The sequence below is a fragment of the Mirounga leonina genome, unplaced genomic scaffold, assembly GCF_011800145.1.
Source record: "Mirounga leonina isolate KUSES-001 unplaced genomic scaffold, KU_Mleo_1.0 Mir_171, whole genome shotgun sequence".
Classification (NCBI taxonomy): Eukaryota; Metazoa; Chordata; class Mammalia; order Carnivora; family Phocidae; genus Mirounga; species Mirounga leonina.
The window spans coordinates 11,156,081-11,172,294 of NW_023270436.1; positions in this window are offsets into that span (position 1 = coordinate 11,156,081).

A 16,214-nucleotide genomic window follows, 5' to 3' on the forward strand; every position below is an offset into this window, starting at 1 on the left:
GATTTCACAGGTGGCTCTTGCAAGCTGCTACAAACCAGTCCAGCACAACAGGGGTTCCAGGTCCTGCTTGGGCACCCGGCTGTGAACACCAGCACTGCCCCTTTGCGGCTGTGCGATCTTAATTAGTTTAGTTTGCTTATCCCTGAGCTGACACTCAGAGAGGACCGACTGTAAGCCAGGCACTTGGCAAAGCCCTGGACAGATGCTCGTGAGAATCGTAGCAGGTGGACGCTGTTATTATTCCCCGTTTCCAGATGGAGAGACTGAGGCACAGGAGGACCCCGTGACTTGTCCAAGATCCTGGAGCTGGTAAGTGGCAGGGCTGGGATTCGAACGCAGGCTGGCTGTTCTACCTGCTGCTGAGCCGAGCCTCTGACTGCCTGCAAAATGTAGGTGCTACTCTGGATCTGCTGGGTTGTCGTCAGGACGTAAACATGACACGAGCCACTGCAAGGGATCTGCTGGCATGCCATCTGGCACACGGACCCCCCAAATTCCTTTCGGGCAGGCATCCCCGTGGGCGAGGGTGGGGGGTCCGTCAGAGCAAAGGGGGAAGGCTGCACGGCAGACTATCAGCTGGCTGTGAATAGAGCCGATAAATCGTCAGCTGTCTTTCTATCATTACCCAGGCTTCGGGCACCCCACCTCTTATCTATATTCACTCGGCGAAAATATGCTCTCTCCCCGCAGAGAAAGCTTGGCGCGCAGCACCGGCGGATTCGTAAAATAAAGCAGAAGGTCGAAACTTCCAGAAGTTTCCAAATCCTGCCATCAGACCCACTGGGTGTCATGACCTGAACTGTTCCTGAACAGCCTTCCGACGTCTGCCTTTGAGAAGGGAGGGCTCATTCGTGCACCAGCAGCTGTTGCTGGCTGTATGGACAGAGTGAGGCTGGGCTGCAGGAAGCCCAGGGGGCCTCCCACCTGCCCCCTGCAACCTCGGCCTGGAAATTCTCCCTTCGCCCTCCGCCTTCCTTCGCCCTGCCTATGCTCTGAGAGGCTGTGCCCAAGGCCCCGGGCTCCTTTGTCCTCTGGCTTCCTGTTGGATTTCGCCAACAGGAGACGGACAGAAGAGGGAGGGAGGGAGGGAGGAAGAGAGGTGGAGGTCTTGTTCCTTCCCCTGGGTCCTTCCGTGCCAGCCCTCCGTGGGTTTGGCAGTGGCTATGATCCTCTACCTAAGGCCGTGGCTCTTTCCAGGCAACGCTCCTGCAAGCTCCCGTTCTCAGCAGGCTCTGGAAACCTCTCTGAAACCACCTCCATCCCTGTTAGTTCCTGAACCCAGCCTACACCTCCGTAAATAACCACTTCATTCAACTCCCTTTCACTGCTTCTCAGTGTGCATCTCTTTTCCTGCCAGCACATAAAAAAACCCTTCCCTAAACCTCAGTTTCTCCATCCATGAAATGGGCTCGCCCCCTCCCAGTCCACCTTGCAGAGGTTACCTCGAGGGCAAAGCAAAACCTAGATGGGAAAATTCCCTGGGGAAAACAAAAGTTCAAAGTGCCACCCAGGAGCCAGGCATTTGTGTTATTAATAAAAGCCAGATAGGTCTCCCCAGTTTGCCTCTGCCTCCCTCCTCGGCATCCCCCTCCCCTCCCACGCCCCCTGACCTCCTGTCCGTGTCTCGGCCTTGACAGCCTCCTCCCCTGCTCGAAGGTTCCCACTAAAGCCCTGTGCCCCTCCCCCGCTTGCTGTGCACCTCCGTGTCTGCGGGGGGATGAAGTCCCCAGCTAATATAAGCGTGTTTACATTAAAATATAAGGACAATTACACCAGCCGATCTAATAGTCGGCTCTGTATATGTTACCAAGTACTTAGGGCTCTCTTTTAGAAAGCCATTATGCCCATGTGATTCCCCTCAAAGCCTTTCTTGAGGATTTTGTTTTGACAGGAGGACATTAAGGGGTTGAAACTGATAGCATAAGCACACCACTTACACACTTTGATCATATCGGCCCATCATTCTGCTGGAGAAAGTCTTGTATATATCAGGAAGGAAATTAATTTTACGGCTGCTGTGGTCTTGCTGCTTAATGGCCCAGCAAGTCGACCGGCCCCAGAAGGCGAGCCATGGGAGGCCGACTCCCTGCTCTTTGCCTCCCAGGCTCCACCACGCCCGGGGAGGACAATCCAAAAGGGGAAGACCATCGGGCAGGTACTGGCCAGCGAGAGCCCCCGAGGTGCCGGACACAGGACACGGGTGGCTGCCACCTGTGCCTCTGACTGAGCCCCTCACCTGCGTTGTCCCAGCGGAGATGAGCTGGGGCGCTCGCTGCACGATGCAGGTCTGGTCCAAGCCCAGGGCTCATGTCACAAGCTACTGGCCTTGGGAGGAATTCAAATACCAAAAGCGCAGGCGACCAGGACAGAGAAGCGGTATCGTGCATTTACGTGTATCAGGAAGCCGAGCTAGAGAGAAAAAAGGAATTTAAATAGCGGGGGTGGCCTCTCTGAGTGTGCTTCTCCATCTGAGCACCACTCTGCTCCATGAGCACTCACACCAAAGTGGGCACTCGGTGCCGGATGGGAACAGGGGCCCCTGGGTTCTTCTCGGTTCCTGTGTGCGGAGTAGGATTCTGGACATGAAGATGACAGCGTTTTGTACAACCTGCCCCTAGCTAGCCACTCCATCTGGCCCTTTTAAATGAAGAAATACCAGACTGTGCCCATATCCGAGGGACCAGGGTGCGTAAAGGAGTATTTCGGGGATGTGTGGGCTTTGCCTTTCTCAGGGATTTTAGAACTTAACTTTTCCACAAAAGGTAACTCCTTGTACTTTTAAAATGTGAATCCAAGTAGTTTTTTTTTGATCTGTGAGAACCAGCATCAACATCCTCGTGAGCTGTGTGGGGGTGGGGAGTGGGTGAAGAGATGAAACCACCTTCTAAATGTTGGTAGCGGTGGAAGCTGGTGATGGGGGCGTGGGGCTACCTCATACCACGCTGTTGACTTTGTAATGTCTGAAAGCTTTGGTAATAAAAATTACGGGAAAAACGTCAGGCTGACCTGATAATAGCCTCATGTCCGTCCTCTTGCGTTCTGGAATGCTTACTGGAGATGGGGAGAAAAGAGAAGAATGGATAGCGCATAGCAGGAACTGGGCAAGATGCCCTACTGGGTGTTGATGTATGAACGTCATTTACAAGTATTGGGGGCTTTTTTGTCTTTGTTTTTGTGTGTTTGTTTGTTTCTGATGAACGAAAGGAGTGGAGGGCTTTCTGGCCCAGAGGGAACGCCAGAAGACAAGGCATGAATGGTGTGGTCAGGTGACCAGCGTTCAGACCCCAGTTCTGTCACTGTGGGACCTGAGGCAAGCGGCCTGAAGTCCCCACGTCCCTGTTTCTCCACCTGCGAAATAGGGACCATCACGACTTGACATATGATCACCACACAGGTGAAGCACCAGACACAATCCAGGCTCAGTACGGAGGCCGTTGTCCACATGGCTGTGCTTTTCCACTCAGCAGGTCACCTCTGCTGAGAACATCACTCTGGGGACCTGCCCCCGCACCCACTTCCAGGCCATGCGGCTTGGGTGTTGCTGACTCCACCCCCACCCCCACGGAAATGGGCATGTGACTCAGGGTGGCCAATCACAGCCCTTTCTTCCTGCCTTCACGATTGGCTTGCAGAGACCATGTGACCCGATTAGAGCCAATGAGACAGATGCACTGTAGACTCTCACCGGATCTTTCGGGGGAGGAACGTGTTCTCCTAAGATGTTGCAGGTGAACACGTAAGCCTCGGGTTGCCATCAGCCACGACTTTGGGAAAGCCAAGTCTGAGGGAGACTGAACATAGGGAGACAGGGAAAGAGACCCCGTCCCTAGATCAAACCATTCCTCCATGCATCCGATTTTTCAGCCACACCAGCCAATTAATTGCCTTTGGGGCTTAAACCAGTTTCAGGTTTTCTATCCCTTGCCGTGGAAAATTCTAACAGATACAATTACTGTTGCCTTTATTAGCACGTGTCAGTTAGAATAGCCTATTTTCCCGACCATTATATGAAACTTCCTTATGAGATGGTGCCCTTCGGGATCTTGTTATTCTAAGATGCTGTTATCTATCCAGCCTTGTCCTTTGTGGCTCTTGTCATCAGTGTCGTTGCTACCCGGTGGGTGAGCATCAAGACCCTGGTGTGACACTGCTGAAGAGGGAGGGGAAGAGACGGTACCCTGCCGGGCAAATTCGCCAAGTGCTCAGGGCCCTGGCAGGACCCCTAGTAAATGACCAGTGGGAGTGTGAGCCTAGATATCACCCAACACACTTTGGGGTAGGCATAGGGGCTATTCATGCTCCCGGACTTTCAACAGACCCACAAAAGGGCTAAGAAGTCCTTGACCAGTTGGTGCTACAAGGGACCTGAACCTCATCCAGCCCACATTCCAGTTATCTGTGGCCACATAAATCATCCCCAAATGAGTGGTGTAAAACAACCACCATTTTACTTGGCTCGCAGATTGTATGGGTCAGGAATTCAGACGAGGCACGGTGGGGATGACTTATCTCTGCTCCCCAATATCTGGGCCCTCAGCTTAGAAGACAAATGGCTAGTGGTGACTTGAACAGCTGGGATCGTCTGGAAACATTTTAATCATATGTCTAGTGCTTGGGTTGGGGTGACTGGAATGCTAGGCTCAGCTGGGACTGTCAGCCAGAGCACCGACATGTGGCCTCTCCACGTAGCTTGGGTTTCTCCCTGCATGGCAGTTGGGTTCCAGGAGGGACCATCTAGAGAAGAGGCATCTCAAGAGGTGCAAGCAGCGTGACTTTTTCAGACTCAGGCTCAGAAATCATGCGGTGTCACTCCCATTAGTTACAAATGGGTCACTAAGACCATCCAGGTTCCCCGTTGGTGAGAATGGAGTGAGGTGACATTGCAGAAGAGCATGGTGGACAAGGGATATGACTGCACGCGTCTTTGGAAAATACCATGGACCATGGCCCACCGGTGCTACCAGCAAACCCAGGGTAGACATAATACCCCATGTTTGCTGAGACTTTATCATGTGTCAGGTGCTGTCTGTGCTCAGCAGTTTATATGTATGATCGTACTCCATACCCACAGTTCCATGAGGCAGCCACTGTCTTTATGCTCCTAAAGCAATGGAAGCAACCCAACTAGCCAGTGGTGGAGCTGGGCTTGGACCCAGGCCTGCGTGGGTCCAGCTGTGCCTTTCACACCATGCTGTTTTGCCTACAACTTCCTTTTCCTCTTCCCCTCTGTCCCTACTCTGCCTGTCCTCGAGAAATTCTTCTACTGTTTTTCAAGAAAGATCCAGCTCTCTCTTGCCTGATTTCATCAAGATGCATAGAGGTCAAGAGCACCATCTCTACTCTCACAGATGGAGCGGGGACTACTTCCCCATTTCAAAGTTGGGAAAGCCAAGGCCCAGGGAGGGGAAAACAACCTGTCAAGGTCACGGTCAAGGTCCCTGGCTCAAATTACCCAATCAGTTCCTGGATGGCACATCATCCTTGAACAGTATGTAGACTGGGCCTCCTTGGGCTATCTGAGGGGAGGGTCCCTGCTGCCCCGCATTGCCTCACCCTGGCCAGTCCTTCTCTTCTACCCCTTGTCCCGTTGGCAGATTCCCTCTGTCTCCAGTCAGGCTGCTCCCAGGGTTGTCAGGCACATAAATGATGGGCGTCCTTGGCCCCTGTTTCTTCCCATCTCCTCCCAATCTCCCTTTCCTCGAGCCCACACCGGCCTCAGCCTCCCAAGTTATCTCATCCCCTCCCCGGGGGGGATTATGGTGCATTCAGAGAGTGTCCAGCCCTGAGAAATGTTTACACTGGAGATTAGCATTTATCTCTATACTTTCAACCTCTCTTTCCATGCTCAGTGCTGCTGTCTGCATCAGGGGAGGAGGGATGGGCCCCAGAGATGGGAGCCAGCCAGGCTGGGGCCACCTCCCCAGCATCTGGGTCCACTGAACCCCCTTTCCCTCCATCTTTGGGGTCAGTGCTCTTATACTGTTCTCATTCAATCTCCAAAAATCCTGGGGTTTCTGGATGAAGGCCAGAGCCTCCCTAAAAATGTAAGTCTAGGAAGTGGGCTCTCACCAGACACCAAATCTGCTGGCGCCATGATCTTGGACTTCCAGCCTCCACAACTGTGAGAAATAACTTGTTTGTGTTTATAAAACAGCCAGTTTATGGTATTTTGTTATAGCAGCCCAAGCAGACTAAGACGTCATGACACCTGGTACTATCCACAGGCCAGACATAGTGCCAAATGCATTTTCAAACGGTGTCTTTACAAGCATCCTGATGGGGATACCGTCACGGTCGCCTTCGTGTAGAGGAAAACATAAACCCCAATTGCCCAGGGCAACCTGCCCAGGTGGTTGTAAGCTTGGCTTTTGAGGCTGGACCTCCCTTGCTTTTCTCCTGCCCAGCCGAGAGCAGCTGTGTGTGAGGCTAGTGATTTCCAAAGTGCATGCTCTGGAGTGGCAGCAGCTCTGGGAACTTGCTAGAAATGCACATTCCCAGGTCCCTCCCTGAACCCGCTGAGTCAGAAACCCTGGGGACGGGGGCCTGCAACCTGTGTTTTAACAAGCTGTTTGGGTGATCCTGCTGATTGGAAGTTTGGGAAGCCCTGCTGTAGTCTAGGGGGACCCCAAACTCCTGGAAATCGGTGACCTCAGAGAGATGTCACAGGCCTGTCCCTGCAATGCTCTGGGTGGCGTTAAGGCACAGAGAAGTAAACAGATGATGGAGGGAGGAGAGAAGGCAAGGGGAAAGAGAGGAGAGGAAAAGGAAGCTGGGGGAAGGAGATATGAAGCTATTTATTCCAGAAAGTTTCAGGGCTTTCCAGAAAGAGAATAAGGAAGTGTCAGCCAGCATTTACAGAACTCCTACCTTGCACCAAGCACAGAGCTGGGGCCGGATACGAAGCAGGGAATCGGATACAGTTGCTGCCGCCGTAGGGGAAGTCCCAGTCAAGGAGGGGACAAGGACGCCAATAATGGAGCTGCGGCAGATGCCATCGCCACCTCACCGATGGAGGCTGGGCACGACCGAAATGATCATCATAAAGGACGAGTAAGGAAGGTGCCTCCTCCCGACGGCAGCGCACGCGGCAAATACAAAGGCCGTCGCAGGTCGTGTGCTGGCATGGACGAGTGTGTGTGTGACGACACGAAACACGGACGGCAGGGTACGAATCAGTACACGGACTCCTTCCCCCGTTCACAAGAGTATCGTGTTTGGGGGCGCCTGGGTGGCTCAGTCCTTGGGCATCTGCCTTCAGCTCGGGTCATGATCCCAGGGTCCTGGGATCGAGCCCCACATCGGACTCTCTGCTCCGCGGGAAGCCTGCTTCTCCCTCTCCCACTCCCCCTGCTTGTATTCCCTCTCTCGCTGTGTCTCTCTCTGTCAAATAAATAATTAAGATCTTTAAAAAGAAAAAAAAAAGAATTTCGTGTTTGGGAGAAAAGAACGAAGCACCCATATGTCTCCCTTGTGTTATTTATTAATCTAAGGATTATGAGCTAACTGGTCATTTACTTTTTTTTTCTTTCTGAGTTTTCCAATATTTTTGCATGGAGTATATATGACATTAGAAATAACAATGTGTGAAAACAGAATAGATGTTTTTCAATAATACGGATGATAAGGAAAGAGTTTCCACTCTTCCACTCCTGTCAGGTAATACAAAGAAGGTTGCTTTAAAAGGCACTAATAATCACAATATAATGTGCTAAATGGGCCCATGGCTTAGCGTTTGCCCAGGCAGAAGGGGTGAGGCCGGAAGGGGACATGGCCACACCCCGGGGCCATGGCCATACCCCGGGGCCATCCTCTTCTTCTGCGCATGTGCAGCACATACATGCAAACTGCCTTTGCCCACCTTCAACTACTCCTGCCTTTTATCCTCAGTATTGCTATACTTTGGCTTAAACAGGGGTCTCAGCCCTTACAGATGCAGTTGGCCTGGGAAGCCAAGAAAGCCCCCAAAGTTTGTTTCTACTACTGTTCACAGAACAGAGAAAAAACGTTAGACTTGAGTGGTGAGGTAGGAGTGGGAGGGATGCCTCTGAGTCATCTTGGAGTAGAATAAATTGGGGGCAAATATTTTGTGTCCCTCCTCTGACTTGAGGGTGGAGGGGAGAGCATGATATAGCCTGGCAGAGGGCATCACGAGACTCCAGACCAACATCCAGCCATTCGGCTTCAACAGAGGAGAAAGTGTCTAGGGCAGGCTGCCCCCAATGCAGCCCACTCCCTTCTCTTTCTATGAATGCCCCCAATGTCCCAAGCTCTCCTGGTCGCTCGGGGATTCCAAAGCCAGTGGGGAGAGGCTCATGCTCGAACAGTCCCCACCCAACTGATGGGACCCAGCTGTCCAGGGGAGGGGAAGGCACAGTAGATAAGACAGTCAAACAAAGGCCAGGCTTTGTATATTTGATTTGTCTGACCCAATGCCCAGGCCCCACAGGGATGGGTTCAGAGCTGGGGGATGGGGTGAGAAAAAGGGCATAGTTTCCATCTTTCTCCCAAAGGCTGTCCTGGTCTTTCAGGACCCTTGGCTACCTCACTGGAATCTCCCATCCAAGAGTTCTGATTCTCAGGCCAGTGGACCTGAGTTTGAATGTTGATCATGCTTCCGTGGGACACTGCATGTGGGGTCCCCTCCCTGAGACTCAGTTTCCTCAATATGTAAAACGGATCCAATAATCCTCTCTTAGGGCATATGACATCTAATAAAAGCAAGATGTGGTTGACACAGTGTCTGGTGGGTTCCTTATCTTCCTCCATGCCTCCTTGCCTACGAGGGCTGGAAGTTGGGGTATTTGGCTCCTTGGGTCCACTTCAGCAGCCCAGGGAGCCCAACTAAGCCAGGCTGACAATTCACTCTGTCCAGTGGCCTCTTCTTCTGATTGCCCAAGAGCATGTCAGGGAGTCAGGTTTGGCCTCACCCATGCAGGAGCGAAGACCCTTGCCCAGGTCCCGTGGGCTTCCTCCCTCAAAATCATCTGCTTCTGCCCCAGACTGGTAAAGCCACAAGCAATAAAACTGCATGGGTGTGAGAGGGAGAAATTGCAAGAAAAAACAAAACAAAAAAATGAGAACGTGAGTATACTTTGTCAGACCTGAAATTCAATGAAAGGAACTCAGAAAACACAAATCTATTTTATTTCTAGGAAGGCATTTTGTGAAGTATAACATAACCCTTATTCTTGTAAAATTAACTCAAAATGGCTTTGAACTAAGTCTTACTTTAATATTTAAAAATCATTAGAAATCTCCTACACAGACAAATGGTATTCAGAGCATTTGTACCAAAAGAGGTTAACAGACATTGAGCTCATAAAAGAACTAGAAACCTATGTACATTTGAACCCCAAAGTCAGAATCTCAGCCACTTAAAAGTTACATAAACTCATAACAGTATTATAATCATTTATCTCTTAGAAGATTGTATTCATCATACTTAGCTAATTTTTTGAGTCCCCCTCCCTCCTAGAATGCCAAGAGTTTGGGGGCAGATTCCTGGTCTGTTTTCATTCACCTCTCCATCCCCAGCACCTTGGACAGTACCTAGCACAATGCAGTTACTCAATAAATATTTGTTATATGAAAACTAAATCATCTCCTTATGGACCCCTTTCCTTTAGCGATATTATGCCCTCTTATATTTCTGCCAACCCAGAGATGGAAGAGGTGTAGCATAGCAGTTCAGCTTTGAGGCTTTGGAATCAGGAGTCCTACCATATACCAGCTGTGTGAATTAAGTGACTTCACCTCTCTGAGCTTTGGGTTTTTTCATCTTATTTTGAAATATATTATCCAACAAATATACATGAGCAACTTAAAGGAGCAATGATAAAAGGAACACCGATGAAATAGAGCATTAGCAATAATAATAAAAATAATATTTAGCAATTAGCGCCCAGAGGTGCACTGCCCCATTGCATCCTTCTTCCCCCCCACCTCTGTTGAAAAGCAATCTCTACCCTAAATGTTTTGGTGTGTGGGGGGGTGAGGGGTGAATTGTTATCTTGCTTTTATTTACTGTTTTGTCATATCTCTGTGTCTCTGAACAATACATTGTCTTCATTTTACCATTTTTTTGCATTTTATATATATGCAAATGAGCTATTTATGGTTCTCTGTGAGTTGTTTTTGATCAACATTATGTCTTCCATTTTGAAGTATGCAGCTGTGATTCATTTATCTTTCACTGTTGATTGGCTGTCCAGTATGTGGGTATACCCCACTTTATTTGTCCATTCTGCTCATGATGGATCTTGGGGTTGACTCCAGCTCACTGCCTTACACACAGTGCTACTATGAGCATTGTCCTTTGTGTCTCCCAGAACACACCTACAGGACTGTGTCTAAGGCATGCCCAGGCATGGAATTGCTGGTTCACAGGGTGTGTTCATCACCAGCCTCACGAGGTAAGGCTACACGGTTTCCCAAAGTGGCTTGTATTGGTCTATACTCCCACCAACACTGGATGAGCATCCTTGTTGCTGCATTCTCATCAACACTTGCAGTTAGAACTAGAGTTACCCATAACTTGGGTGTATTGACTCCTGCCTCATAACTTTCCTGTAATAATTCCATGATATAGTACATATCACAGCCCACAGTAGGTCTATCTTGGGCCCAACATACTTTCTCAGGGGCAGCAGGGGAAGCCTTGCCAAACATGGTTGGCCTAAGCTGCCTAAATGTTGGAGAACCATCAATAGAGGCAGTTAGGAGCAATGCATCCAGCCAGGCACCCCATAGACGTCCACTGAATTAATGAGGGAGGACTAAATGGACAGAGGTTCTCAGCTGGAGGACCCAGTAGGTGACATGAGATAAAATTTCTCAAGCCCTTAAATCGCTCTATGCTTTATAAAAATTACCCCCATTGATTCCCATGACAGCCCTATGAGGTGGGTACCACCATGATACCCATTCGGCAGATGAGGAAACCAAGGCAGAGAGAAACCACATAACTCATCCAGGGCCCTAGAACACATGGTATCACCTTTCTCCTGAACGGGAGACTCAACTCTCAGACCAAGAGAAAAATGGAGATCTACCATTTCAAAAAGCCATGTTGGCTGTCACCAGGAAAGGAGTGAGTCCCTCGGTGAGATGCATGGCAGTGGGGGGAGGGCTTTCCCTTAGGGGAAGAGTAAGCTAGGCAGGCAGGTGATGTCGTTCTCAGGGTGGTGGTGAGTGAAAGAGTTATAAATGGACTGCGATTGGATCTGCACTGCAATTAGAACTCACCTCTGTGTGGTTAGGGAGCAAGAGAACCAGGTTGCACAGTCCCCATGGATCCTCCCACCGCTCCATTTGCAAAGTGTCCACCCAAGGCGAGGGTGAGCTGGGCCATGCATCAGTTGGTGTCCTTGCGGGAACCAGCACAAACCCAAGGGCTGACTGAAGGGAGCTGGGAGAAGAAACCTTTTGCAGAAAGGGGGGCAGGGTAAAGGGAAGCCACAGGCGAGGTGATGCACTCTGGGGGCTACTAAGGTGGGGAGCAGTTACTACCCCCAGCTTGAAGGGCAGGAAGAGAGTCACTGCCAACCCTGGGCATCAGGGAAGGAAGAGAAGAGACAAATACCCCTTCCCTGCTCGCCCTCCAGGCTCCTGGTGACGCCCCTTGAGCAAACTGAACCAGAAGCCAGAGGGTGAGTGAGCCCATCTTACTCAGGAGGGTAGCCAGGCCCCTCCAAGGATCTTGCCAGTTGGAGAGAACTGTAGCCCTTTGGGAGCACACAGCAGGGTGGGGAAGAGTGAGGAATGGATCCAGTGATCTACCTGCCATCCCCACCCTTCTCATTACCCATGAGCCTCCCCTCACATGAACCTCTCATCAACCAGGGTACGACCCTGGAGTTTAAAGACATTCATCATAATACAACCTGGCCCTGAAGCTTGGCGAGCCGAAGGCTTCACCAATGCTCACACAAACAGCATTGCGGAACAAAACTGACCCATCAGACCTGACTGAGAGATGGCACATTGGTCACCAAATTGGCACTTTCTGGGGAGTTATCATGAGTCAGTCTGACTTTGGAAAGTCCCCTCTACATTAGAAGAGATTCTGCAGCACAAGTCCTACACAGGGAGAAAGCAGGTGGGTAACTAGAGATGGATTTGTAAAGGTTGTTCTGGAATATTCCAAGACTCAATGCATTCGATTGTCTCCCAAGAAAGCTGAGAGGAAAAACACTGGAACAAATGCACCTCGGGGTCTCCATGCCAGCCAGAAAGGGGAACAAACCATCAGTGGCTGTGGGGACTGAGGAATGAGCTCACAGAAGAGATCGCGCCCCATGGAGTAAATGTCAGGGTCGGCCTGCCGCTGACCCACAGCATGCTCACTGTGACTGTGTTGCCTCTCATTCCAGGGAATGTGGCGTGGGAGCACTGTCTCTTCAGGGTAGAGACCCCAGCTCTGCCGCTTGCTCTGGTGATGCTGTGACCCCCACAGATGCAGAGAGTGCAGTTTCCAGAATGTCTGCAGCTGTCTGCCTTCCAGGGATCTTGCCTGTGGCGGAGGCCTGTGTGGCATATGGTCACGCTTTTCTGGGGGTGGCCCATGTCTAATGGCAGATGGTGGCAGGAGTGCAAAAGCCTGGCCATCTTGGGCTATCTTGAGACAACTGTAAGGGCCATTCTAGTTCCAGAGCTTTCCATGCAATCAACAAAAACTTGGAGGCTCAGCCCCAGCTCAGCCTTTCCCTCCATCTACCCCTGCATCCATCCCCTCCCTTCCAAGGGTGCTGATTAAAGAGCACCTCCTAATAAGCCCCCTGCACATTCAACTCCATCCTGGAGCCTGCTTCCCAGGGAGGCTGATCCCTGACTAATGGTGTTGACCTTGGACAGCTTCATTTCTTTATGCCTTGCCTTCTTTTCTGAAAAAGGGGGGGGGGGGCTTATTTTTTTGAGTTTGTTGTGAACATGAAATAAAATAATGTGTATAAAGCGTCTAGTGCAGTATTTACCATGCAGACAGTGCTCAATAATTGTTACGTCTTATTGTTCGGATTCGTTTTCCACCGCTGAACATAATGTCATGTTAGGAGGGGTTCTGCTGAATGATGGTCATTTCTAGAATCTCTAATTTGATCTGGACATTGCTCATACCTACTTGTGGCATTTGTTTTCCATGTGCCCTGGGCCACCCCCCTGCTTCTTCATCCTGCTCCGGGGCCGAGAGGGGACGTGCGTGGGCTGTACCAGTGGCTCCCATGCTCACCAGCTTCTGGCCGGGTTCAGCCAATGGTTGCAGTATGTGCTCCAGGATATTTGCCTGAGGCTGGATGTGACCTCAACCAAGGGTCACAGCTTCTCTCAAAGCAGCTGACTCCGCATGAGTGTCTCTGAGTTCCAGTAGCTGCTATTCCCCCTTATCCCTTTACACCTAGGAACCCCTTCCCCGATTTGCTGTTACTATTCACAAAACACTCTCTAGCCCTTACAGCATCCTTACATCCTGCCCACATCCCTGTCAATCGTGTCCTTCTTCAACTCCCCTCAAATCACCCAATTCGTGGCACCATCTTTTCCGTCTGGAACCCTGACATATTCTTTTCATTCAACAAACTTTACTGAGCCCATACTGGGAGCCAAGCAATGTTCTGGACACTTTCACAAGCTGAAACCAACACAGTCTTTAAACGTGATAACAAAGATGGGCCCCAAATCCCTGGGGCTCACGCAAGAAGAGCAAGGTCACCTTTCCGGGAAGACTGGACCTGACCGTTCAATTCACACTGAGACCCTAATGAGCTACCCGCATTCTGCTTCTTTCAAAGGCATTTCCTGGGGGTGCTGGGTGATCCTGTTCTTGGCTTTCTCCACCAAGCACGGTGCAGAATTTAGAAGTTGAAACCCAGTCAACATAAATTGTAGCTCCAATTATTTTTATAGGGCCAGCTGTTCTTTCCCCATAAACGAGGACTGGGGAGAGAGAGAGAGGGGAATGCTTAAGCCAAAGTTATTCATTTTCTGCTGGTGGAACGTTAGGCGGTGTCACCCTTGGGTTGGAAAAGCATTTTGCGGTAGTACGGCCTTCCGGCACGATACCATTTACTGCCGCACTTGACCGACACCGGTGAGGAAGGAGGGCTCGGGGAGCAGCCAAGTAGAGAGTCAGCAAGGCAAATCCTCAGCCTATTTATTCTGACGCATGACACTTATTAATCCCAGCTGAGGAGGAGCCAACCTAATCCACTCCTGAAAGGGTCCAAAACAACCCACTCTTTTCCCCTTGGGGAAAACCTGTCCCTTGTCCAAGTTCCAACTTCCTTCCTGCAGAGCGTGAAGTTGAGATGGAAACAGTCAGCCCTGTTTATTTTGCCTGTACCACAGCCCTGGGCCAGAGGAATGAGCACCGGACAAGAGGCCGCGTCCCCAGGGCAGCAGCTCCGAGATCGGGATGTGGGGTCTGTGGATGTGGCTACAGTTACTCCCTGAAAGCTGACAGCACCAGCAGAGCTTGGGGATGCCCGTTCCTCTGCCCTGCAAGTGCTTACCAGCCCGTAGTACCACTCCACCAGCCTCTCGTTACAGCCACCTCAGAAAATAAATAAATAAATAAATAAATAAATAAATAAATAAATAAAAATAAAATGTAGTAATTGATAGGAGTGATCGTGGTGGGAAGGTTCTTTTGTAGTCGGGATGAAGCTTCAAGCACTATAGCAAAGGCCAAAATAAGGCTTTAAAAAGATGAAAGTTCATTTCTCTCCTCTGAAATAGTCTGAGCATAAGTGATCCAGGGCTGTTGGGGTTTACATGGGCTTTCTCTGCATCCTCAACACGAGGCTTCTCCTCCATGGTCTGCAGTTCGCTCAGCCAGGGGAAAGGGGTGAGTGGAAGTGGAGGGACACATCATCCCAGCTCTTTGATGGCACAACCGAGAAGTTGGACCCTGTGGCTCCCCCTCACATCCCACTGGCCAGAATTTAGTACATGGCCACAAACAGCTGCAAGGGAGACTGGGAAATGTAGTCTTTCCCTGGGGGACCATGTCTCAGGCTGCAACTTGGGATCCTACATTTTTGGCGGAGGCTGCACAGTCCATCTGTTTATGTAAACGCTGAATCTTTAAAATGTCATTCACTCTAGACAATTCAATCTTTTTTTTTTTTTAAGATTTTATTTATTTATTTGACACAGAGAGACGGCAACAGAGGGAACACAAGCAGGAGGAGTGGGAGAGGGAGAGGCAGGCCTCCCGCTGAGCAGGGAGCCCAATGCGGGGCTTGATCCCAGGACCCTGGGATCAGGACCTGAGCCGAAGGCAGATGCTTAATGACTGAGCCACCCAGGGCCCTAGACAATTCAATCTTGTCTCTAGCAAATCTTTTCCTCTACGTTCCACATAGCTCAGGGGCCAAGTGACATAGGACAGGTTCATGCCACAGTCTGGGTAGTAGGTATATTCCTAGAAGCCACTAAGACAGCCTAGCAATAACTATACACAGAATAACTGCAAACAGCAGAAAAATACACCACTAAATCCAAACCAAACATATTACCAATTCAACTTCCCCTCAGATGGATCCCAAAAACGCCTGAGGCCACAATTTATGGGAGGAAAAGTGTAACAGAATCTGGAGAGAAAGGGAGAGAGAAGAGAGAGAAAGGGGGTTTAACCCTTCCTTTTGTGAATTTCATAAAACTTACAGCCATGTGCATACATTGCTGGGCCCGGCCCAGCAGGGGAAGGGGCTTATGGCGGTGTGGGGTGCCTTGAAGTCTGCATCTGATAAATCTGCTTCTTAGCATGTGTATATTTGGCCTGACAAACTGACACAGAGCCGCCACTCCCAGACTCCTTTGTGACAGCTTCGAGCTCCACCCAGAAATAACAGACCTTGCCATGGCCGATCCTGTTTTCCCCAAGAAATTACGTCTGAGCGGCCCACACTGCATAACACAACCAACGTTATGCAAAGAAAGTGATTCTGCTTTGGCTTCCAAGAGTCCCTGCGGAAAATATCTGTGTGTCCATTTAAAATAATAATAATAATAATAAGCGAAACAACCCCACGGAAGAAAATGTGAAACTTATTCCAATAAAACCTTTGCCAGAGTCCTCAAAGCATGCCTCCCCCCCCCCCCCCCCCCCCGGCCCGCCCAGGCATAGAGGTTTCAAGTTCTGGTTTAAATTTAAGATGCTGGGGTCGCCTGGGTGGCTCAGTCGGTTAAGCGTCTGCCTTCAGCTCAGGTCATGATCC